Source organism: Corvus kubaryi, unplaced genomic scaffold, assembly GCF_017639235.1.
Source record: "Corvus kubaryi isolate FWS band 111438036 unplaced genomic scaffold, C.kubaryi_AGA036_p1.0 68, whole genome shotgun sequence".
In the NCBI taxonomy this organism is placed as follows: Eukaryota; Metazoa; Chordata; class Aves; order Passeriformes; family Corvidae; genus Corvus; species Corvus kubaryi.
In genome coordinates, this window is record NW_024582056.1 from 2,774,811 (window position 1) to 2,800,829 (window position 26,019).

General features: G+C 35.6%; 1 protein-coding gene across 3 annotated transcripts in view; it reads left to right on the forward strand.

The window, feature by feature from the left end:
• The first annotated feature begins 866 nt into the window (after positions 1-866).
• Positions 867-26,019, forward strand: part of LOC121674397 (cadherin-9) — a 98,231-nt gene continuing 73,078 nt past the window's right edge. For 2 of the 3 annotated variants that reach the window (XM_042048723.1, XM_042048722.1), the window contains exon 1: positions 867-1,214. The gene's annotated coding sequence lies outside the window, so the exon portion shown is untranslated. Of the gene's footprint in view, positions 1,215-1,776; positions 1,846-26,019 lie in introns of all 3 variants that reach the window. The other variant, XM_042048724.1, reaches the window with a different exon arrangement.

A 26,019-nucleotide genomic window follows, 5' to 3' on the forward strand; every position in this document is an offset into this window, starting at 1 on the left:
GCTAAATTAATTATGCTACAAGACCAGACAAGCACATTTTGCAGCATTTCCTGCTATTCTGTGGGTGCCCACAACTGCTATCATCAGGATTTGTCAGTACAGAAAGTAAGGGCAATCAGTTTCTAGAAGTCCCATTGCAAATTTTTATCTTATGTGGTTGACTCAAATAGTCATTAGCACCCAGGAACCCACAAAAAATGCACAAATAGCAAAAACCAGAACTTATGATACTCCAGTTCTCTTATTTTAGTAAACGACTTTATGCTTTAATTGAAAATGCTAGCTCAAGCAAACCACAATATTCTGTAATATTGAACATCTGGTGTCATAGTAGTGAGCAGTGATTACTTTTACCCAAACAAGCTGCACCAGAAACCAGGAAATTCATTACCATTGCTGGCAAAACTGCTTATTTCTGTGAATGACTTGAACATTATTAGTCACAATTCCCAAAACATCCCTTGCAACTTTGTATTATGTTCACTTTCAGGTACAGTGACAAGCCCAGCATTATCAATAGCTGTAAGTGACACTAGAGCTGTAAACCTATTGAGCACACAGGGAAATCTCACACTCCTTGCTTTCTTTCACCTTAAAATCATTTGTCACCGTAGAAACATTAGAGGGTAATTTTGCATTCTCCAATGTGCATTGCACACAAACTGCACTGCGTTGCTAGTACAGATATCTAGAGTAAATTTTTTCCCCACATAATTCATAGGTTATGTGTGTGCCTTTACCCCTGTTATTAAAACAGACCAAAGTGAGCTGGTAACGTGAGCCTCTGTATTTAAGCCTCAGTTAATAAGAGGGTCCTTAACAAAGCCCTCCTCTCTGAACCCTCCCACTGCATTCAGTTGCAAATCACTGTTTGGCTGGCAAAGCCGTGGTGCTGTCCCCCCCCAGCCCCAAACCTTCTCACGCTGAGCACTGCGGCTCTATCAGCAGCAACATCTCTGTGAGGGGCAGCAACACCTCTCCTTGTGAGGGACGTTTTTTATTAATCAGGGGCACTGAATGGAAACCAATCAGACAGAGAGTCCCTTTGGCTTCTGCTCGCTGCCTGCCTGACTTAAAAGTGATGCCGGGAGAGAGGGAGCCCTAGTGAGACGCAAGTGCATTCCGCGCTGGAGACACGGTAACATGCAGAAGGGAGGAAGCAGGTAGAGAAGCAGCACTGAACGGACAGAACTGGGCTCACACAGACAGCCTGGGTGAGTAGATCAACTTTCTGTAGCATGAGAGCTGCTGACAGCAAAAGAGCAGATGCTTTCTTTAGGAGTGTCTAAAATGTTAAAGATGCCTTACAGATACTTTTTAGGGAAGGGGGAGTGGAGGGGCAGTGTCAGCAGAGCTCTTTGGGGGTATTTCTCTTATAGAGTTCAGACCTCTCCCACCCTCCCCCCCCCCATTAAATTGCTGAAATCTAAACTTCTGATACTGTATATATGACAATTACTTGTGCGTATTAAAAAGTTAGTAATGCATATGCTATTTGGCAATACTATTAGACATTATTCAGTTGTTCCTGCCATACAGGAGTAACAATATAGCCTAACTTTTGTGCAGGATGCTTTTTCACCTGTCCAGATAGAAGCTATCCCCCTTTTCTATTTTTTCACATTTCTATTTGTCAAAATATCTAATAAAAACAACCCTGGTTAAGAAGAATGGGAAAATACTACTTACTATTACTAAGAATGAAGTACTAATGCTTTTTTTGATTTTCTTTAGTGGAAGTAGCAGAATTAGTGGGATTTTTTATACATGTTACAGGGGGAAGTGCAGCTCAGGGTTCAGAAAGATTGAGAGCTGAGGGAGATGTCTCTTTGGATATCCGTAGCGGTAAGTCAAAGTCAACAGGCTTATAGTGCAAGAGTGCCTTCCAGAAGTGCTTCCAAACTACCTTGTCAGCCTAATATATATAATCAGAGAGTACCACAGAGTGCAAGGCAGAATGTATAAAATGTCAAACTGACCACTTGATTCTAAAGTAACCAGCAGAAAACAATTGAATGACATTTTGCCTTTTCTTTTCACATGCAAGAAACACAGTCACATCTGTTCAATTTCACTGTATGAGCTTCAAAGAAAGAATGATGTATATGAACTAAAAGGAGATTGGTATCCCTTCCTGTTGCAAGGCAATGTGCATACAGTAGCCACTCACCTTGTCACAGATTTAAGTCACAGGTCAGAAAATAGAATGGTATTTTCTTAAAATGCTTTCCATTTTCAGTAGACAAATTTACAACCAATGTATCTGTCTTGCTCTGATTAAAGTGATAAAACTCATATTTTACTGAAATTTGGATTATGCAGGATTATGCTTCATTGCTGAGTACTCCACTAGCTACTCATGGTAAAGATGAATATGGATAAAAAACAAGTGTAATACTTGCACTACTTTTGGTGATGCAATCAAAAGGTTTGCTTAAGAAATAATATTGGTCATACTGATAGGAATTGCTAATGACAGATCTTTAAAAATCATTGTTTCCTCGTCATTCTCCATATTTGAAATGCTAATTTTATTCAAAAAAATTGAGTGAACTAATTAAATATTTAGAAGATTTGTGTTCTAATTTGTCTATGATTATTAAGAAATTTAATGATAGAAATTTGTTGGTTGTTACAAAAAGGCGTATTAGCATCTACATGTCAATCTAACGGATAAAATATATAGTCCTGTCATTTGTACTTCACTGTGTAAAAATGTAAATTCAAGAGAGAATTAAATATGTTTACATCTAATATGATTTTCTATTAACAAAAATATAAAATGTTATACAGTCAAGTATCTGTGAAAGAAATAATTCTTGGTTTGGGCTTTTTTAAGTTAGATAAACAAGATTAATTTAAAATGGAGAAATGTAACTGTATCAGTACTATTACTACTTGTACCTAAAACAGTTGCCAAGTCTTTTTAAACTTGATGGAGTAAGTTCATCAATCAAAGTTTTTCATATGTTTATTGTGTGAATGAAATAGTGTACTTAATTTCAGAGATTGTCTGTAGCCATTATTGTAAAATATTATGCTTTGTGTGTAACTGGTACATCTCAGCTAAACACAGAAGTTTGATGATGCAGTTTGTGGAGAAAATCTGGGGAGAAACATCTCTGCCATATGCTAAAAGTACTTCAAGCTTTCAGCATTTTCACTCTCGTCTGCAGAAGTGACCATTCTGAAAAGGCTGTCCTTCCCTCGGGCAGCAGCCCATGTGAAGGGATTTGTGCTCTTCTCTCACCTAGCTGTTGCTCCACAAGGATGCTGATCTCAGCAGCAGTTGCATGGTGCTGGCAGAGACGCCCTCTCATCATGGGATCAGCCAATAAGGATGATTTCATTCCCTGACCTATCCACCAAACAAAATGTAATAACCAAAATCCACTCATTTAAATGTCATCACCAATAATTCTGCTGAAAGAACTGTACAACTTAATTCTGACATTTGCTTATCTCTGCCATCAGTACATGGCTTCTGAATCTGCACAACATGGGTGCAGGGAATCTACTGGCAGAAGCGTTTGAGAAGTAGAGCTGGAGACTAACAGGGCTGACAATTTTCTCTGAGGTTGAGTTTGTTCAGGAGATATCACCTTATAAGAAAACTGGAGTACATAGTTAGGATAGGATATAGGCTAGGATATAAGACAATATAGATATATAAATTTATGTGTTTCTTCAATGCAGTCAGAGCTATTTAACTGCAGAAGGTAATTGGAGCAAAAACCTAGAGAAAAATGCATCTCCCACTCATATCAGAATGCCTTCTGAATTTCTAAGGCTTGCAGCAGGTGTTACATGCAAATGTTATCTGCAGAAGCACTAATATTTGAACATGAATAGGGATGCCTGAGAAAAAGCTAACTGCATTCTGTATATGAGTGCGGGAGTTTATGAAAATCATTTATGGGAATAAGCCCAAAATTTTGATAAAGGTGGTAGGAGGAGAAGGAAAATAAAGCAAAGGGAAATGAACAAAAAGAATTTTTGCAAAAACAGAGTAATTTCTCCTCTTGCCTTTTAAACACACAGAAAATTGCTGAATGTTAAAAGGCAAGTTATTTTCCTGACTTTCAGTGACTGATCATGATCAAAAATACCCCAGTGGCATTGAGGACTACTTGCGGAGCATGATTGAACAGGAGAGGCATAGCTGGATCAAATCATGCTATGTGTCTGCAGCACAAAATCCTAGAGAAACTGAGACTTGCTTACTTCCAGCAAAATGTTACTAGCTTCAGGAAAAAGGAAAAATACTGAATGTATACTGCAGCTCAGAAGAAGGCTCAAAATGTTTTAGAAAGAAATAATTTTTTAATACACAGTATATATGTAATACACAGTATATAGAAATGTCAGGAAGTGAAGTATGCTATTTATAATCTCTGTTCTGCAATCTCAGGAAGATTACAAAAGTATGTGGGTGGCATTGTTGTCATCCAGACAGTATCACACAGAGACTTGACTTGGTCTCAGTTACACAGTAGCTCTGTGTCAGAGCCAGGGATGAAATGGGGCCTCCACTTTCCCAGTCCTCCAATTTCTCTGTATGATTACATCAATATTCATAAAAATATATTTGTCTTGAATGCTTAAATAACACCATCAATAACCACAAATGTTTCTCTGAAAACGTATTTCTGCAACTGCAAAATGGTGTACTTCAAGTGATGGCCAGTGTATTCCATTGTTAGTAAAATGCAAACTTCTATAATTAAATTTCACATTTTTTAGTAATAAGAGTAATAGCAACATCAAGACAACATCACTTTGGATTCTGTTTCCCTATCTCAGAAAAACATAGTTTTCATACTAGTTATCTCCTGATATGAAAATATCAAGGAGGTTTAGATAAATTCAAATTTTCTAGATGCTAGATGGTGTTCAGGTTGCTTCATCCTCAGAGGCTATATTTGAGAGAAAGAACCAGCACCTTCATGGAAATGCTGTAATGATATTACAGTTTTGGGCCATGCATGTTGGTACTTAAGGATTCCACTTTCTAAAAATTACTGACAACATTTTGCCATTGTATACAAATATGTTGAGAAAGAGCTCCTAAAGCCCTTTTCCAGATTGGAAACATGATCTTCATAAATTATACCCAAGAAGAGATTCTGTGAAATAGAGAAAATTGTGGATAATGCATTGCCATTGGGGATGGCAACAGTAGGCCTTTCCATCATTGTAAACAAATTACACAACAGCTCTCAGAAAGAGATTATCTGAATTTATATATTTTTAATAGTTTCGTTGAAGTCAATTAATAATGTATACAAGCCTTTTGACAATATATGCAGGCATAATTAGATTTAGCCATTACTTTCAAAAAAATATGATCTATTATATTGATAATCAGTGGTGCAGAATTTGACATTTATACTTTGGCACGTCTTAAAAAAGAATTTAATAAAACATCAAGTTGTATAAAAGTGTTCAATAAAGGAAATTTAAAAATATAATGATCTAAAAAACTCAGCTTAAGATCTTACTAAAATAACTGGGGTTTATTTCGTCTGTACTCCATCATTCAACATTTACTCCAAAGGAGATGAAGAGGCAAAAGAACAAAGGTCTGAGTTGGGTATAAGGGTGAAGTTAATCCCATTGCTTCTGTTTTGAAAGAATGAGTAGGCACAGTACAAATGAACATTAACATTTTAAAATCCAGCAGATATAAGTTCTGTATGATTTGAAGGTATCGGTAAATTACTCATATCTGATTTTAACAGTTAAAAATAGCGCCAGTTTATGGATAGAAGTATTAAATATATATACCTTCATACATGGATGCATACATATACAGACATAAAATCAAGCATAACTCAGAGAAAACATTTTTAAAAAAAAATGGATTACAATGGGTTTGCTTAAGTTCACAGTGCTGTATTTTGGCTGAATCTCTCTGCTTACATTACTGTTTATTAAAATACTTTTACATGGTTTGCATTATTTGTCATTATTTTCTATACTAGTGGATTTAAATATCAAGCTTTGTAGTGGGAAGCTATTGTAATAATGTTCTTTCTTCTTATTGTTGAGGCATAGATGCTGGTTGTGGGTAATCTCATGGAAATAATTTTGCCTGTGTAGTAAAAGGAAAAAAAACACCAGGAAAACATACTTATTTCAAAAGGAAATTCTTGTAGTTGTTTAAACTATTTGTCAGGAGAGTTGTTTGTGCTTGTGCCACATTCCAGAACCTGTATTCAGAACATTTTGCAATAATACTGGTCCCACTGAAGCCAGTGAATTTACTTTTGTGCCTTTCCCTTACCCAGAGTAAAAATGAGTGCTGAATCTATGTTCTTATAATGATGCTATCTGATAAAAAGATTCTATTTTCCTCAGAGTGAACATAAAAGTATTAAGTTACAGAAAATATTTTCCCATTTCCTGGAAGATTTTCAATAATCCTTACATTTGCTTCCCAAGTGTAAAAGGTAATTTCATTACTAATGAGAATTCAGACTTGTAGAAAAATTTGATTTCTATCTAAAAAATAATACAGTCTCTTAATTCCTTTCTGTTATCTGCATCCCATGGATTACCAGCAACTGAGCCTGATCGTGCTCTTAATGGTTTTAAATTTGTGTTATGTATGACTTCTTTCATGGTCAAGACAGCTTTCTGGTTGGCTTTACATCTTTTCTAGAGTAAGATAATAAGTAAAATCCCTTGTGTTCTAAATAAAATTAATTAATTCCTTCAGTTTCCTTCATGGAGATAGAACTACTTTATCTACAATGCTGAAGGTAACTGTTCTTTGCTTTGTAGTAGTAGTAGTAGCAGTAGTAGTAGTAGCATCAAGGCTGAAACCTCACATATTACTTGAAATATTGATTTTGTGATATTTTAATTACATTTGTCACATTTTGATAAAATCTAAGCTTCTGGTACTGCCTGCTCTTCCAGTTACTGTCTTCTTGAAAAATCTATTTATGGTACCAAACCATCCCTGCAGTAAACAAAAGTATTTTCAAGTAAAAAGAAAATGTTGTGTTTAATGTCGTTATTATCACTTTTTAAGGCAATTAAAGAGAAGAAACTCTCAAAAAAGTTGGTACAGCTGCTCTCAGCTACCATCAGCCAAAACATCTACTGGTTGAGAACTTTTCCCGGAAGCTTTCATTCAGGAAAGGGGGAAAAAAGCACCATTTAGCTCAAAAGGGGGAGTGAATTAAGAAGTGCCTAGAGTGCACCACAGACTGAAGTTTTTGCCAAAAAAAAAAAAAAATTAAAATATGTTCATCCATATTGAAAGGTTGAATCTAATAGATAATGATTTAGGAACATGCCTAGTGTTGCATATTCAGAAACATAAATGTGAGCACTGCTAGAATGAAATATTTAGCACTTCTGACAGTGGTACTCACATTAATAATTTATTTGCCATTTAAATTTATGCTCCTGCAATGCACATTTACATTTCAGAGTAAATTTTCCTAACAGGTCCCTACAATATAGATCCAAAGAATATAGAAAATATAGGATATAGAAAAAATTATAGATACAAAGAATAAACTTCTCAAACGCACAAAAGCCCTCTATGTTTTTTTCTGTCTCCAATATGTTGAGACTCTAGTCAATAGCACTCCCCAAACCAAAAGCCTACCGGCTGAGTAATTTTTTAACTGCTTTATGTTTGCAAAGCAGTTATTTGATTAAATAGAGAACTGCATTGTTACACACAGGACCATAGTTCCCTTGATTACTCAAGAGATATACTAGGTAATGTCTAGTAATACATAAATGCTGATTTCAAAGGAATATGCAACTGAAGATTTGCTAACAATTGTACACAAGAAGAAATGGTTCCCGTGTAGTTTGTGTACAGATCTGTGCATGTAACAGACTAGGAGTAGAACATATTCCTAGTTCAAGCGTTGATTAGAACTAAAATGAGCCTTAAGGATTAACCAGTACAGAATTCAAGTTCCTGGTCTCATGAAATAAAGTGAATCTCAACTTGTATTTAAAAAGTATTTCACTACTTTTTGACTAACAGATAAATTACATAAACTCAGGTTAACGTGATATTTTTCTGCAAGTGTGGGTAGTTTGAAACAGTAGCTATGTGTTATGCATCTGACTAAGAACTTACCTAAGATTTCCATATGGGGGTCCAAACAATTAAAAAGTGTGGCAGAAATATGCATTGAGTAACCCAGAGTAATTGTTAAAGTACAGTCCTAGAGCTACTAGAAGAGACCTTGCCAACCTTGTTGAAAGCATCTCTAGTTCTCTTGAGAAGGAAGGAAGGAAGGAAGGAAGGAAGGAAGGAAGTCATGCATATACTTGCATTGTAAGGTCTTCAGAGCTGTGTTTTAGTACTAACAGCTGAGGCAATGTGCTTATGTGCTGTGAGCTGAGGAGGTCTTTGCAGGTTTTATTCTATTTCTTTTTCTATTTTTTTATTCTATAACATCAGACCTAGAGTGGTAAATATCAGAGGAAAACACAGAAAAACATTTGCTCTGTCTATACTGTCATTGCAGAATCATAGAATGATTTGGGCTGGAAGGGAACTTCAAAGTTTGACCCCCCTGCTGTGGGCAGGGACACCTTCCTCTAGATCCGGTTGCTCAAATCCCCATCCAACCTGGCTTTGAAGTTTTCCAGCGATGGCATATCCACAAATTCTCTGGGCAACCTGATCCAGTGTCTCAATACCTTTGTTGTAAAATATTTCTTCCTCATATCCAACATAAACCCTCTTCTCTTTCAGTTAAAAATCATTAGCTCATACTGAGTTTTTTCATCTACCAGGACCCTCAAGTCCTTCTCACCAGAGCTGCTCTCAGTCTCTTCATCCCAGAATCTGTGGTGATGATGAGGATTGCCCCAGCCCAGGTGCAGCACTTTGGACTTGGCTCTGCTGAACTTCATGAGATTTGCACAGGCACACTCCTTAAGTCCGTCCAGGTCCCTCTGTATGGTGTCACTTCACTCGGGTGTATCAACTGCACTACACAGCTTGGTGCCATCTGCAGACCGGCTGAGTGTGCACTTTCTCACCGTCTGTGTAGTTAAAAAAGCCATTAAATAGTATTGGCCCCAGTAGAGACCCTTGAGGGACACCACCCATTACTGGTTTCCACTTGGACGCTGAGCTATTGACTGCAAATCTTTGGATGAGGCCAACCAGCCAATTCCTTATCCATGTAACAGTGTAACCATCAAACCTGTATGTCTCCAATTTAGCAGCGTGACTGTTGTGGTGGATCATATCAAAGGCCTTACAGAAGTCCAGGTACATGATATTGGAAGGCACCTGGTCCACAGATGCATTCAGTCCATCACTGAAGGCCATGAGGTCATTCAGGCAGAATTTGCCCTTGGTAAAGCCATGTTCGCTGTCCCTAATCACCTCCTTGTCTTCCATATGCTTTAATATATCTCCCAGGATGATCTGTCTTGTAATCATACCAGGCACAGAGATGAAGCTGATGGGCTGGCTGTTCTCAGGGTCCTCCAGAAAATCAGCCCCATTTTATTCTTTCAAGATTTCTAGAAAATAATTCCACTTCATTCAACAAATTTGTTTGAGGCAAAAATTCCATGAAAGAGGAACTTTTGGCTAAATCACATTAATACAATTTCATGGCATGACTAACTGGTAACATTCAGTGAAACACTTTAATACCCGTGCACTTTGTACCTCATTACAAGTATTGGCAAAATTCACACCTTCAGAAAATTTAAGCAATTATTTCAACATGGGGTTTTTGGCTTCTCTTTCTGTTTCTCACCTCAAGGAACTAAGGTTCAGGAAAACTGAAATCTTTCTGCTACAATGGAGTTTTTTGAATTCTTCATCCTTACAGTACGGTCATCTAAATGATCAGCCCCAAGGTAAACAATACCTCTGTTAACTTTAATTTAAATGGTCCTTTACAATGCAAATAAGATTTGACTTCTTATTCCTACTTCACTTAATTGGCCTTAAAGTTTAGCTTTATCCTCATAATTGAAAGGTCAAATGCTGTGAGCATGCTCCTTTTAAACAGAAATTTCCATCCCAGTGACCACTATCAAGTATCTGAAGAACAGAAAGAAAAAGGAAGACACAGACATATTCGTTAAATTTTTGCTGGTAGTCTGTAATGGTTAATTCTAAGGCACATGAAGGAAGGATAAGGTTTCCAGCATTGCCACAGAGCATCCAAAATTTCTTATCCTATTTATAAAAAAGACAATGGAAGATGTTAAGATTTAAATATAAGGTAGTCACAGGACAAAGTTACACCACCTTCATATCCAAGGAATTGTTTTCTCAGGTGTGGCTGACAAACAGCAGCACCATTCCCACTCAGAAACAAAGACCGGTTATTTGCCCTGAAATATAATGGTGTTTATCTTTGAAGGCAGCATGTTTTGTAACTTTTTTTCCTCAAGAAATAAGATGATGCCATATGGTATGTTAAACAGTTGAGACTGGAAATTGATTTATCTTAATACTTCACCAGCCATATTCTTTAATTCTAGAAATGGATGTTAAAAGTCACAGGTTATCTCACCGAGAATTTAATACATAGTTGTAAAAATTAATTTGTTTTACTGTCTAGAATCCTCTGAAATTACATGCAAAAGAAATTTCAACACAATCACTGTAAAAACCATCAATATTTAAATGCAGAAACATACATATACTTTCCTTAGATTATATTGTGAGTCATGTACATAATTTTGTTGAGTTTATCTAGTAGAGAGCAGGAATACCACAAGATCCCAGTAGAAACTTAACATGCATGAAGCCAGTAACAAAAATTATTATCTGCCATAATGGCAGCAGTATCATAACATTTCTGACATTTATCTCTTTTCATACTGTGTTTCATACATGTTTGTCTTAACATTTTATTGATATTGAAACAGTGAAAGAGTGAGAAGTTTAAGAGTAATTAGTAATGTCTGTACTCCATCATTAGGAGAATTCCAGAAAAGGACATGGATTGGCCTAAGTGTAGGATCCCATCTGGCCTAAGTACATGCACCCATATCACTGGACATCCATAACTTATCATGCCATTAGGGCAGTCAATAATAAGGCGAGTTACATACTCCTCTATCACATTTATTCCCAATGATAGTGACTGCCTGGCAAAAATTAATAACTACTAGAAATATTGCTAATATTTCTGCATTCCCCCAACATGGAAAATACTGCCTATTACTTAAGTAAAAGTCAGCTTATCATTTGTATATTAAAGACACTGAACCCAGCTCTAATAGAACAACACAGCACTGCCTAGATGTCTAGGGATACACTGGTTTAAGTGAGTGGTTCTTACCCTGCGAGTCTGAAAACTGCTAAAACTGGAGCCTGTTTCTAAGAAAACTACACAAAAATATACAGGCCAATTACAAACAGCTTGAAATTTGTCATAAAGAATTGCACTTTCCTGATGGAAAATATTTATAGTGTCTGTAATCTGTAGTAACCAAAAAGGAACAATTTAGAACCATGCGTCTACTGCATTTTCAACAGATTAGAGGTTTATGAAAAAAGATATGTGGCCTAAATAACCTTGTTTTTGTTAGACCATAGACTGCAAACAAAGGGAGAGATAGTACAAGAATAGGGAGTGGAGAATTTTTTATTCATACTTTGTTGGGATTTTAATATCACTAAGAAATCTGAAGGCCAAGAGGATAATCAGGAAGGCACAAACAGTGCAGTTTTAAAACAAGACATTTTAACACTTCTAGTTTTAACATGAAACTATTAACAAGTTCAAAACCTTGCATAGATATAAGACTGCACTCTTTAAGTTCACGCTTTGCCTTTGACTCCATCTTTGATGAGAATAACCAAATAATTTTACTTTTGAAATCCTGTCAATTTACTGGTACAGTGGGAGAGTGTGAACAGTCTTAGCTTATTGTTCAGGAAGAAGATACACTAGCTTGAATAACACATTTTGTGATTGAGTCCCGAATAAAATACTGAAATTAAATCTTGAAGCAAGAAATACTAGAACATGTGAAAATTATACAAACAATATTAGCACATCACATGCAATGTCTTTGTAGCAATATGGTTCTATCTCATGGATCTCAAAGAAGATAGTTGTTTTATTAGAGACAAAACAAATTAGTGCTCTTGTGGTGCCCTTCAGAAATTGCCAATTACCAGTCAGTAATTACAACAAAGTATTTCAACGTGTTCTATGACAGCAATCAAGTATAAGCTCCAGGTAAACAACAGAAGTGCACATAGTTCTGATGGAAAGCTCGTGATGGTCCAGCTGAGTATTCCCATGTACATGAGTAACATTTAGGTCCAATCATTATAAAGGCAGGAAATATTGTCACTGTCATTAAGAGGCCACGCAGAGGACTTGAGAGCTGCAAAGGGACAGAAAGGGCAGAACACACTGTACAGCTGAGCATCAGCTTGTTCAGAACACCTGAAGTGCCTGACCCTCACCAGGCTCCACGAGCTGGGCAACAGCACTAGGGTGGAAATGGTCAACTGTTGCGCAACCAGGACTAATGTTAAATTACTAGAAATTTTTCTTTCCAATATCTTCACATCCTTTCTCCTGCACAGGGACTGATATGTGCACAGAATCCCCATTATTTGTATAATGTCCATGTGTACAAAATGTGAGCAGATAGATAACATTAAATGACAGCCAACTAATGCAAAAAAACCTATATATATTTTTTTTTTTTTTTAATGTATTCTCTTCTGCGCAGAAGTCATCGGTATTCAAGCAAACAAGTGGAATAAAATCCATGTTGCTTTCAAGGTAAATGTCAGAGGAAACAGTATTGCAAAATGCCAACAGATAGTGATTTCTGATATGGCAGAGGATAAAGTTAGATGAAAATACAGATAATATAAAAAGGCTTCTTTCTGCATAGGCTGGGAGAGAAAGGGAAAGTATATCTTGTTCAACTACCAAAATGAGATTGAAATATAATTTCAGTATAACGTAAAATGAGATAAATATAATATTGTGAATATAGTACTTATAAAAGTAATACATTATTTTATTAAAATAAATAATTAATAAAATAAATTGCTATATATGAGTACTGTATGACAAGAACAATAGAAAAACACAAATTATACACAGGGCTAAAAATCTTCGGTTTAAAAATTCAAAATCAAATGTATACATTAGTAATGTGTTGAAGAAGCCATGACTTTAGAAGGTTTAGAATGTATATATTACTGAAGAAAATGTCATTAAAAGGCAGAGACAGAGGCAAAGTGGAAAAACCATAGAAATATAACAGAAACCTAATTGTAAACCACTGTAGTTAGCAGAATATTTTTACTGAGACAACTCAGAAGAAAGTTCTAAAATGTCCTACAAATACTAAAAGAGAGAAAAATATGAACAATATTATGCACACCTGGGAAGAGCAAATGTAATACATGTAGGTAAGAGGAAAAAAAACCAAAACATCCCTACAAAGATTAATTGATTATTGAAATAATGTCCTGTGTAAGTGATGAAGCAAAAAATAAAGGAAATAAGGAGTGCCTTACCACACTTAAGCTTTAAATGCATACCAAATGAGAGATGTACTGAAATAAAAACGTTAGAAAAATACAGAATACATTGGCTTTCAGAAAGAAAATGTAAAATTATAATTTTATGCATCATAGAAAAATCACTAGAAATTGGGAATTCCAACTATGAAGTCACTACCTAAATTCTTTTTAAGGCCACTTTTTAGTGTAGGTGCGGATATAACCTATATTAGAAACAGACAGTAAGTAAGTAATCTCAGTTCACTTTATGACAGAGGACTTATATGATTAAAACAAGGTAATAAGTTGAAAGTATGATTGTTGTTGACTCCATTATAGAGTATTCAAAGTAAGCCTGATGATGCATAAGAGAACTTTGTTGAACATTACTGGAGTAAACATGAACATAATTTCAAATGTCAACAGGGAAAACAAAAAGTAAAAATATGGTAGAGTAAGGACTTTTATTTTTAATTACAGTTGCAATGATCAAGCCCAAATGAGGTAAGTTTCACACATAATATATTTTTCAATGTACTTTCTTTTATAATTTTAACACATGGAAGCAGGTGTTGAAAAAAGTATTTTCTTCTGTATTTATCAATACAAAAAGGGAAGGCTAAAGACAAGAAATATGTTTCACCTCAATTTCATAATTTTTTTTTATGATGACTTAATGGTAGCTAATGATGTATTTTTTTATGGTATGAAATTAACTGCTCTGCAAGCTTACTCGCTTCCATTATGACACAAGTGGGAGGGGGGGGTCCAATATAAAGGTTAAGATAATGTATTTAGTTTTGTATTAGATGCAATGTATTCAATAACTTAAGTGATTTTATTATTTCATATGAATTACTAAAACATTTCATCTTGCAACAGAAATAATGAAGTGGAATTTGTTTTTGTATTGTGATGCAATATAATAAAAGCTAATAAAATATCAATAGTAAAAGTGAAAAGAGCAAATTTTAAAACATACCGACTAAATAATTTTCCTTTTGTGGGAAATTTGAAAAAATACTAGTAATGAGAGTAAATTATGGTGAACAATTCTTAACAAATAATAACTTGATAAAGATAAGTAACTTCTCGTTTTTGTACGTTTTGTGTTCAAATATGTTGCTGGAGCAAATTACCTGGAGGTCAAGTCACAAGCTGTTACAAGGTGCATCGTAGGCTGGATTGCCTACATGTCATAAGGAGATATAAGTAAAAACTATCTAATGAATTTCAGAGTGGAGAAGAAACTGTCTAGATGCTTTTTTCAGCTAAACAATTTTAAGGTGGAATGTTTATTCCATCATGCTTTATTCAGTTATTACTTTTTTGGAGAAAATCTGCAGTCCTACTTGTCTGCTTTGCAGTGGAGTCACTTTTAAAGCTTATCATGACTTCAATAACAAAGAAGTTTTCCTAAAAATTATCTATATATCTTATTGCAGTAGAAACTGCTAGGTGACATCAGATACGACTGTTGTAAATACAATTTGTGTGAATGATGCTTATTCCCAGAAAAATATTATCTTTAAAGTTTCACAAAAAGTAGCAGAGGTTCTTAAAACGCATGGAGAAAGTACTGCTATTATAAATATTTACAGTGAGAAAAATCTCATAATAAATGAAACAATTGCTGAGCATCTATAAAACTAGCTTAATTCGTGGACCACCTGATAGTTAGCAGCTCTGAAAAAGTCAGATCCAGGTTTCTTGAGCTGGATAACTGGAAAGTGTTCCTAACGGACAGCCATACTTCATCTAACAAATAGATGCTATGAATGGAAGGTTCACATTTAACTTTAGACTCTTCTCTTAAGAACACTTATTCTCCTTTCCTACACCTTTGTTTTTCTCAAGTGTTTTTATCCTCTCCCGTCTCCTTTTTCCTCATCTTCTCGGTGCTTTCCCATCTTCGCACTTGCTCTTTCCTATTCCTATACTTTCCTCCCTCATCTTATTTACTCAGCATTCATGTCACTAAAGACTAGAAGCAAGCAAGCAAACAAAAAAGACACTAAAAGACATAGTGGTTTAGATTTTATGACATGTAATTCCATGGTGTATAATTTTACTTAAGAATAAGCACCAAAATACTAGAAGAAACCACATTCCATACAAGGGTTTTCCTATTTTTTTTTTTTGCATATATGATTTCAACCACAGAATTTGTATTTGGACTTGCATCTCTGGACTTTTAACTTGGCCTGTCTTTTCTCATTGACCAAATAGGTCGGCAAAATCAGCATTCACATTACTTTCTGCTGATTACATTGCTACAGAATACTGAGATATAGTCACAGATAAACCATGAAGAGAGCTTCCTATTTGTAAATCAACAGGAAAATCAAACATATACTTCAGTTTAAAAATATTAGAAAGGGAATAAACCACTGTCAATACGCCTCTGATGCTGTGAATACCAAAAGTCCTTCCTCACAAGGGGTTACAAGGCTGTGCTGGAATCCCAATGTGTCACATGGAACTCTCAGGGAAAGAGAATGCTGTAAAGAAATAGTGAAAGTAAAGAACATATTACTGATCACTCTATGCTTTTCCATTCTACTCTTTCAGATACATTCTTGTCCACTGACCTTTCAGATATGAAGGCAATCTAGTCCATGTTTTCCAAAATACAGGCAATGCCTTTATAAGTACTGTGTTCCTCTAAGCAAATGGTTAATAACTGGAAGTCTCATCAGTTATTAAGAGTATATTATGTCAATCTCACTTTTTACAGAGACGTGCAATCAAAGTATGTTTAGAAAATAACTTAGGCACTTTTATTTTATATATATATACACATATGTATAAATATATATTCCATTTCAAAAGACAGGAAATAAATAAAAAGACACTACACTCTTTTCTCAAAATTGGTAAAAGTGCATGTGGGTGAAATCAAGAGCAAGAAAAATTATTCCAACTATTTTTTTTCATGACAGGATTTTTTCTAAGTCATATTTGTCTTTAGTGTAACCATTTCACTCAGATCTGATAAGATTATTAGCATGTATTATCTAGTTCTGGGTTATACTTCTTAATATAAAAAAAAAAAAGACACTTCAGAACAAGTATCATCTTTAAAAAAATGGAATAAAAGGAATTTATGTAGCTTCACTGTCTCAAAATTGCGAAGATATAGTATAATGTTATGGCTCCCTCTTTTGGATAACAGATATCTAGTATTAAATAATAAGAAAACTCATCATGTCCTTAACACCAAAAAAAACTCCTCAGGGCTCGATTTTTTTCCCCCAGATAATCCTTAACAATGATTAATGCAGTCAATAAAAACAAGCTTTTTATAAGTTTCTTGCAAAATGCAATTATATTGTAGGTGTCCATTTTATAAAATAGACATGCATTTACAAGATAGCACTGTAGTTAGAATATTTTTGAAATATGTTGAACATTAGTCTATCAAGTACCTATAAAAACTGGAACATGAAACTCTGATGGATTGCTCCTTATTTTAACAGTGTTGTTAATACAAAATAGAGAACACTAAAGAGATGATTGATGAAAGCACTTACCCTCTGAACAAGTGACCAGAAAGGAACAAATTTTACTCCTACACTATTATTACTTCATTTATAACTGTGAGTGAAAAATAAAATGAATGGTCATTTGGGTTCTTCTTTTAGAATCTCCATGATTAATGCAACCCAGTTGGAAATCCACAGATTTATATGCACTGGTTTTTGAACATACCATTAAAGAATAAAAAGAAATGTGACATGTTTAGAATTTAAAGAAAAATAATAATTTCTGTAAAATAAAATGTTTTTTTGTTAAATGAGGAAGGTGAGGAAAGAGTAAAATTGTTAAAATGTATCAATCAACGGAAAATAGTGACTCCTGACAGAGGTTAAACTTCTATGGTTTAAGATCTTTTCCTAATGTAAGATTAGTAATCATTGTTGTCTTTATAGATATTGTTGCATTTAATTCTGAATTTGGATTTTGTTTTCCCAAGTACTGGCAGCATACCACCATTCTTCTACATTAATATCTAGTCACAATTCCATAAAAGGTTCAATTTCCATCATGTATCCCTGTCTGCTGCTGTGAGACAACTAGAAATAAATTTTTTGCAAAAATGCCCATGCAAAATTCAGTAGCACTATTCAATGACTTCAGCAGCATCAGCTAGAAGGCAGAGTTTATTTCACTCAAAACCCCTTCCTATTGCTTTCTTATTCCTTTATATAAAATATTGATGTTAGGCAGGCACATATAAATGAATGGATTTACAGGTTTTGTTTAGCACTTTCTATTCCTAAAAATAGCCATTCCTAAACATTCATTATGATGTTGAGCTGTACGATTATCAAATTAGCTGGATTTATATCAACTAACTTAAAATTGTTATGTCATGATGGTCATTTTTATTACACCATTGCAGTGTGTTTTCTCAACGTCCAGAACTGCAATAGGACAGTTGCATTTGACTAGGGTGGGTCATTATTATTCATTCTATTTATTAGTAACAGTAACTATAAAATGTTTATTTTATAATCAACACTGCAGTAATGAGAATTAGATGAGGGTACATCTTTCCCATGAAGAACTGCCTGTGGATAGTGCATATAATGACAGTGTTTCAGAGTTAGGAAAAACAAGGCAATTTAGCAAGGCTTATTGAAAATAGAAATTAGGCTGTTTAACTAAGTGATGTTGTATACTCCCAGCCATACTACTAAAACATGACAGCAAAATTTGGCTGTAATAAAGATTGCAGAATCACAAAGTTAAAAAGAGGGAAGAAATTCCCTTGTACAAGATATAAGTTTGTTTCACATGAACTATCTCTTCTATTTAAACCAAGAAAAGTTTAAAAATCAGAGCCTGAGACATCCTTATGTATAGATTAACTATGCACCTTTTTTTCCTGTTACTTTTGAGTTAATTTGTTTTCTATGAAGTCACACATTTATGACTTGTCTTAGCCGTATGAAGCCCAAAGACACATCTCCTCATATATCCTTTGCTCTCAATTTTTTAGGAATGCAAGAAGGAATGGAGAGAGTCACAGACATTTGAGTTTATGCAATAAAGTTTTAAAGCCAGACTATGCACTGCCATTTCAGGCAAAGCTAGATCAAAAGTACTAGACCAGAAACCATAAAGCTTATGCTTTGCTATATCAACTTTTTTTCAATCTTATTTCTATTCTTTTTTCAGTTTGAAATGGGAACCATATACATGGTTTCATGCAGTTATAATTTTGCTTTTTACTGGCTTTTAACCAAAATGACAAGGAAAATATAGGAGGCAATTCTGAAATGCTGTCTGAAAAGTACTCTGTGTGTTTTGAATTAATCCAAATAAATCACACGAAAATCTGAATGTTCTGGGAATTCATGCTGAGAAATAGATTATTAAATCCTCAAATCTGGTTCAGGTATTACTAAAGGAAATATGCCGCATGCCATTTAAAGCTGAGTTGTATTTTAAGAGAAATAAACTAGTTATTTCCTTCTCTGGTAGCTAGAAAAAAAAAGAACAAAATAGCAAAACAGATAGCAAAACTGTCGGTATCAGCAATAACAACTGCATTGTCATCAGAGCACAATTAAATTATTAAAGACATATGCAGAGACATATTCCTCTACCTTTAGATGCAGTTCTAGATGGGTCTGAAGTCTCCTGAAATTTCCTGCCATGGGAGCAATGATAAACCACATATAAAGTCTTCACTAACAATACAAATTTGAGGAGGGCAAATTCAGGAAATACTACAGGAGATCTCAAAACCTCGTCAGGGAAAAGTTTAATCAAATTTTCAATAAGAAATTGAACATTAAAGCCAAACTCTCAGCTACTGCTCAGAGCTCTTGGTGGGCTTCTCTGCAGGACTTTCAAACACCAGAGGGCCACATTTAAGCTATTATCTCTTGAGAGGGAGTATAAATATAGACCATTAGGAAACAAATAGTGGAACAGGGCTCCACTAAAAAAGCATATACAACTAATGTCCAGAGCTACATATTAGTGTGATACCCTTTCTGTCATTTCGTCAGAGGATGGGGGAAACATTTTAACAAACTGGCATGATTCAAAACTTCTTTGGGAAGTTCCATGAAACACTTTACCATCAGTGCTGTGCCGTGGCTACCCAGTGTTCTGTGGTTCATTTGTCACAGTTTTCAGGAAAATAGAGAAGGATTTATAAACCCCAAGGGAATGAATGTCACATTGGTTTGTTTATTTGTTTATTTATTTATTTGACAAGGGACTCAGCAGAAGATCTCATTTCAGTACAGTGGGATTTCAAGTTGGCAGCCACTCCATGCATACTATCAGGAATCCTAAAAATCTCAGTGTTGAAACTGTTGAAATATTCATTATTTTCTCTATATGCAATACCAAGTTTTAAAAATCTTTTCCCGCAACTTGTTCCTGGTACAACTGAAACTAAGTTTGAGGCCCAAATGAGTGAAACTGTTAACACTTATAAAGAACCCAATAGACACATGGTGTACTGGAGAAAAGCCAGTGTAGCTCTTCAGTAGGAAATTCCTGCCTCACAGACCTGTTCAAGTTTTCTGAGGAGTCATTAAGCATAGCAGTAGCTTTGATCTCTTTGATATGATCTAGCTGTACTTCTAGAAGGCTTTTGACAGGGTGACTCACCAAATGATCTTAAGCACCCATGAGCTAGAAGTGAAGGTCCCTGCATATATCATTAATTGATTAAATAAAAACAATTTTAACTAATTTTAATTTAGTAAATAAATAAATATTAATTAAATAATAAATCCATTGAATTGATTAAATGACAGAAACCAGCAGGGAAAAGTAAATAATGAGTTTTGACATTGAAATGTCTGTTTCAGTGTTCCACAGGGATCTGTACTAGAGCCAGAAACACACATACTCATAAATAAACTGAAAACAGGTTTGGAAATCAAGGTGAAAAACTTTGCAAGTGACATTCAGCACGTGCTGGGATAAAGTTAATTTATTTCATAGTGGCTAGTAATGGGCTGTGTTTCAGATTCGTGTTGGAAACCCGCATTGATAGAAATGTTTTCATTACTGCTCATCAGGGCTTATACAGGGCCAAGGCCTTTTCTGCTCCTCACAGCACCCCATGGGTGAGCAGGCTGGAGGTTCACATGAAACTGGAAGGGTCACAGCCAGAACAGGTGACCTTAACAGACCCAAGTGATATTCCAGACCAAATGGCATCATGCTTCAGATATAAAGCTGGGCAGAGAAAAAGGAAAAGAGGGATGTTCAGCATAAAGTTGTTTGTCTTCCCAAGTAACTATTAAATGTGATGATGAGGCCCTGCCCTCCTGGAGATGACTGAGCACCTGCCTGCCCATGGGAAGCAGTGAATGAATTCCTTGTTTTACTTTGCTTGTGAGTGTAGCTTTTGTTTTACCTATTAAATTGTTTTTATATCAACCCATGAGTTTTCTCACTTTTACTCTTCTGTATCTCTCCACTGTTCTACCATATGGTGAGGAGTGGCTGTGTGAGGCTTAGTTTCCACCTGGGGATAAACCACCACAACACAGCAAAATAAAGCCAAGGGGGTGTGCAAAGGAATCTTATGGCTATATATGAAAGGAATCTCATGGCTATATGACTAAGCTAACATACTTCAACTTTGAAACTTTGTAATGCACCTCTCCATAACTTTTCAATATTATTACAGACCCTAGCATTATTTAGCTTGTACCAACTGTCACTCTCCCAGAAAATTCCCATTATGAAGTCTCACAGATGGTATGGACATAGTAGACCCACTTTGGCCTGAGGCAGGGGAGAGAAGACAGTTTACCCATAAGGATTTGAGCCTTGCTATGCCAACCAATCTCTACCTTACAATGGTCTAATAGCTACAGGAGTTCGCCATACTTACATTTGAAGTCTATGCAATACAGTGAGTGGACACACAAATGATACATGATGAAATGGTTATGAAATTATGTGAAGCCACACACATGGTAAAACCCAGACTACAAATTTAAAATAATAAATTCTTACTACTTGCCATTGGGGAATTACACCATAATGTAACAAAAGATAATACAGGAAAACTTTAGCCCAGGGCTGTGCTGTCAATAAAAAACCAAACTATGCCATATATCATGATGAAATTAAGTAGAGAGAGCGAGTAAGCTGCTGTTTCTATATGCATGAAGCAACAAATTATGATTGCCAATCTCAAGAGATACACCAAAAAAAAAGAAAAAATAGAAGAGATTCAGAAGGGGGCTACAGTTGCAATCAAAAACCTGGCACAACTTCCATACAAGAAATGATTAAGCAGGCAGTCCCAGATCTTTCCATCTTGGAAAAAAGACAGCTGAATGAGAAATTGATTTAAGTCCATACATTCATCAGTGGCAAGAAGAGTGGAGAGGGAATAACTATTTACCATGGCTTCCAATGGCTGTACTCGTTGTCTAATGAAGATGTCACTTACAATGTTCAAAAACAAACAAAAAGGGTTTGTTCTTTTCACAAGATTGTTAAAATATGAATGTCCTTGCAGAATATTGTTTCTCTGAGACACTTACATGCTTTCAAAGAAAACTTTGAGAAAGTCATGGCAAAGAGAATCTATGGGGGACTACTACCTAATATTTGCAGACTGAGAAAACATACAGAAGAACAACTATTATATGCTTCTCCACACTTAGGCACTATCACGAGTGACTGCTTGTTGAAGACATCCTGATTTTGTTTCATCAGGTTACTACTAATAAGCACTACTTTATTGTACTTATTTTGAATTTATTCATGTTTCGTGTTTATCTTTCATTAAAATGACATGTGAGTGAACAAGTTTTTGGTTCTTTGTTGGGGGACTGTTTTTAAGTTTTAAAAAGAGTATCAGACCTAAAAATAAGAAAAAGGAAAGTTATCATAATTTATATTTCTGAGATCTATTTTATTGTTGCAAATAAGAGAATTACCATTTGTAGGTATTTTAAAGTGTTTATTATGGAAATATAGGATGAAATCTCAGTTGCACCAGACTCCTTTCAGACAACCTGAGATAAATTAATACCAAAAATTTATGTTAAGGTTATGCGCTATTTCTGTGCACAAATTCCTAGGCTTTCAAGCGTACTGCTCAGCTCTGAGAATAAGACTTTCCTAGATTTTGTGATCGCATCGGAGACAGCAGAAGGACATAAAGGAGGTTGAGCTCTAATAAATGACAGCATTCAGCAGCTGCTCAATTCCCTGAGGAAGGAAGCAGCAACAATGGGCTAGAATTACATTCTGAATTTGCTAACCACCTTTAATTGGTCAGCAACTCAGTTTTTCCAGTCCAGAGAAGTGAATGTATAATCCCTTGCAGGCAGTAATTAAGTCCTTCTCTATAGGAACAAGATTTCTTATGACTCAGATGTACATGAGCAAAAAAAAAAAGTATGGCAGAGATTAAAGTTTTTAAAAAGACTTTGAGATACTAGCTTGAAGATGTCTTTATTCTGAGAAATTCTGCTTGTAACAACCTCTTGGGCCATTATACAAGCTGTAGACTCAGGAAGTTTAGCAAGCTCTCATTGTGGTACATGTCATGCTCAGGAGATATGCAGAGATAGGAGGCACCAGATGTGGAAACTCAGAATGCTTCGTTAGGAGTTGGCTGTGTGACCAGAGTAGACTGAAACATAATGAAACAGCAAGAAAAAGAAATTTACTGAAAACATGTAGTCCCAGTTATCAGGAGAACTGGTAGGTCCCGTATTAACAATGCTGACATAGGTGAATCTCATCTGCTTCATGCAGAGACAATAATGAGAATCAATATGTCTGGAAAATAGGGGCCTATGCCTCCCGATATGTTTTGGGTTTGTATCTGGCAGATAGAAGGCTGTACTGCTTATGAAAAAACCCGGAACACACAAGCAAACAAGAAAACCTCAACCCCCCCAAAACCCAACAAAAATAAATCCCTCAATTTTGATACCTGCAGGGTATCAGTGTCAAAGTACAGACAATCTGGTTATGAGTGACAAAACGTGAAACAATCTTAAAGGGGAGGAAAAGAGAAGAATTTTTCTTTGATGATAGCACTTATTTTTTCCTCATGTTTCTAAAGGCTGTTCTTTAAAACCATGAATGTGATGAATGTGTTGCATTTGTAAATAAGGTGTGGCATAAAAATTTATAATGCACCTTCATTATATGATAAGACTGAAATGTGTTCCCTGTGGAGAAAAATCAATACTAAAGATCAAAGGAATATCTTCAAAAGTCCTTGCTTTAAGGGTTTACAAGTGCTATTTTTCCTTGCTCTCCTCACGTTGATGAAAAGGAGATCCTCTAAAAATGTTCATTATTGAAGAAAAAAGTCCTTTTTTTTTTTTTCAGTGAGAAAATGCACATTTCACATTTGTAATCTAGTGACCTGCTGCCTCAGAAGCAGATATTTTAAAAGCCTCTTTTAGCTTCATTTAATACCATTGCTAAGAATTGAGAGATACTTTACATGGTGGGTTGGGAGTGCTGCAGCCTTCGTTCACTGGCTGATGGAAGGATAGTTGGAGGACAAGCAGTCCAGAAACAGTTTCATCTGCTCCTCAGAAGATACTTGCTCCAGAGAAGGGCTGATGGTACTTTCACTGCCCAAGGAGAGTTGCTTTAAACCACAGCTATGTCTCTGCACAATTCTGCCAGTGGGGATTGTCCAAATATGAATCCACACTTTCTCCTGCCAGATCCACCCACCCAGGGGATTGGAGTTACTCACTGTGAGTGCTGTAGAGAGGGTGACTGAGGCCATGATGAGGTGAATTTGGACCTGTATCTCCAATGTAGATACCCAAGAGTCTGGAAAAACTCTAAAATAAATGCTAACTCTCTCTTGTCACAGCAAGAGAAATGTTTCTTCTAATACGCCTACAAACCATAGATTCATTTGCCTAAAGACATTAACTCAACAGACATTCCAATAGAAATTGCTATTATTTCAAATTCCCTATAAATTTATTTTTATTAGTATGACTCCTGGAGACATGTAGCTAAGGGAACCTGCACTGGTGTCCCAGAAATTAAGAATTGCCTTCAGCTGATTTCTGGCAAAATTTTCAAATGAGCTTATCTTTACTGCATGTATTGCTGAACAGATCAGCAACCCAATAGGCAAAAAGCAGCTCTGAAAATCTGTTCTGAAAGGTTTGCAGTGGGAGCTGCTGAGTGGGAAAATGTTACTTTATTAGTGTGGCCCATGTTTCTGTGCCTGAAGAGGATCTGAGTTTGTACTCAAAGAATGGGTGCTCATCAGTCAAAAAACCCTGTCCCTTGAGCTTTGGGAATCCCTCAAAAGCTACTTTGGCTCTCCTAGAAATAAATGAAAACACCTTTCTTGATTACCTCAAGTTTAGTCCGTATGCACATTGGTTGTTTCCTTTTAATCTTTTCATCCTTATTCCCAACCCCATCTTTATCCATGGATAGGAGAGGGAAGAAAAGAACCCCAACTTTCAGGCAGAAGAATGCTAAAAAAGAATGCTGTTTTTAGAAAGTCTTACATCCAGAGTCCATATTCATGTCTGCACTATGCCTGCACTCAGAGAATATTTGAGTGCTGCAGTCAGAGGGAAGCATGTGTATGCATACCTGGGATATCTTTAATTAGTTGGGGAAGTAATAAAAGTGAGACTGCAGTGGCACAGATCCAGCCTCTTCCTAAATCTTGGTACTACTGGTGGCAGTGTGCTGTTTATAGCACAGCCTTTTGTTGCTACAGCTTCACCATTCTTAGTGCTCAGTCTAGGTAGATTAAAGATGCATTCAGATGTTTTGTTTTCCAAAAAAAAAGGCTGACAAAGCCAATGAGACTGCTTCCATGCGTGCAGGTTACACAAGATTTATATTTTCTATATCCTGTTAAAATACGTACTTAGTTTTACAGATTGTTTAGATCATCCTGAACATTAGTTACATCTTTCTTACTTAGAGATTGGAGTGCAATACAGAGCACTGCTGCTGCAGTTAACTCTGCTATTTTTAGCTACTTTAGCACCCGATCCGATTCTTTTAGAACACAAATTTTGCTTCACTGTTAACAAACGAAACAAACTAATGTGGGATACATTATCAAGTTGCCGAAGGTTAGCTTTTCTTCATGTCATGCTTATGGGTGACTGTGCTGCACTAATTAAAAACATTGCCATGGTGATTGCTATAGAAACATTTAAATTGGCATCATCAGTAACAAATCCTTGCTATTGATCCCAGCAAGGCTTATTTCACACTACACCTGAAGAATCTAAATAGAATATTTTGCATTCAAAAGGACTTTGAGCGATAAATTTTTTACAGTTGTTACTGTGCTCAGGAGAATAATGTTTTTCATACAGAGATAATTCATTTACCTGGAACTGTTTTAGGATTCTGATATCAAAGTCCTTACTGCAAGGAGAGACTGAAATGGTTCTAGGCTACCACTACATATCTCTCAAACCACACAAATGAAAAAATACTTATTACCTCCACTCAGATTCACTGATTTGCAAAATGGGGAAGAAAATCAGTTTCTC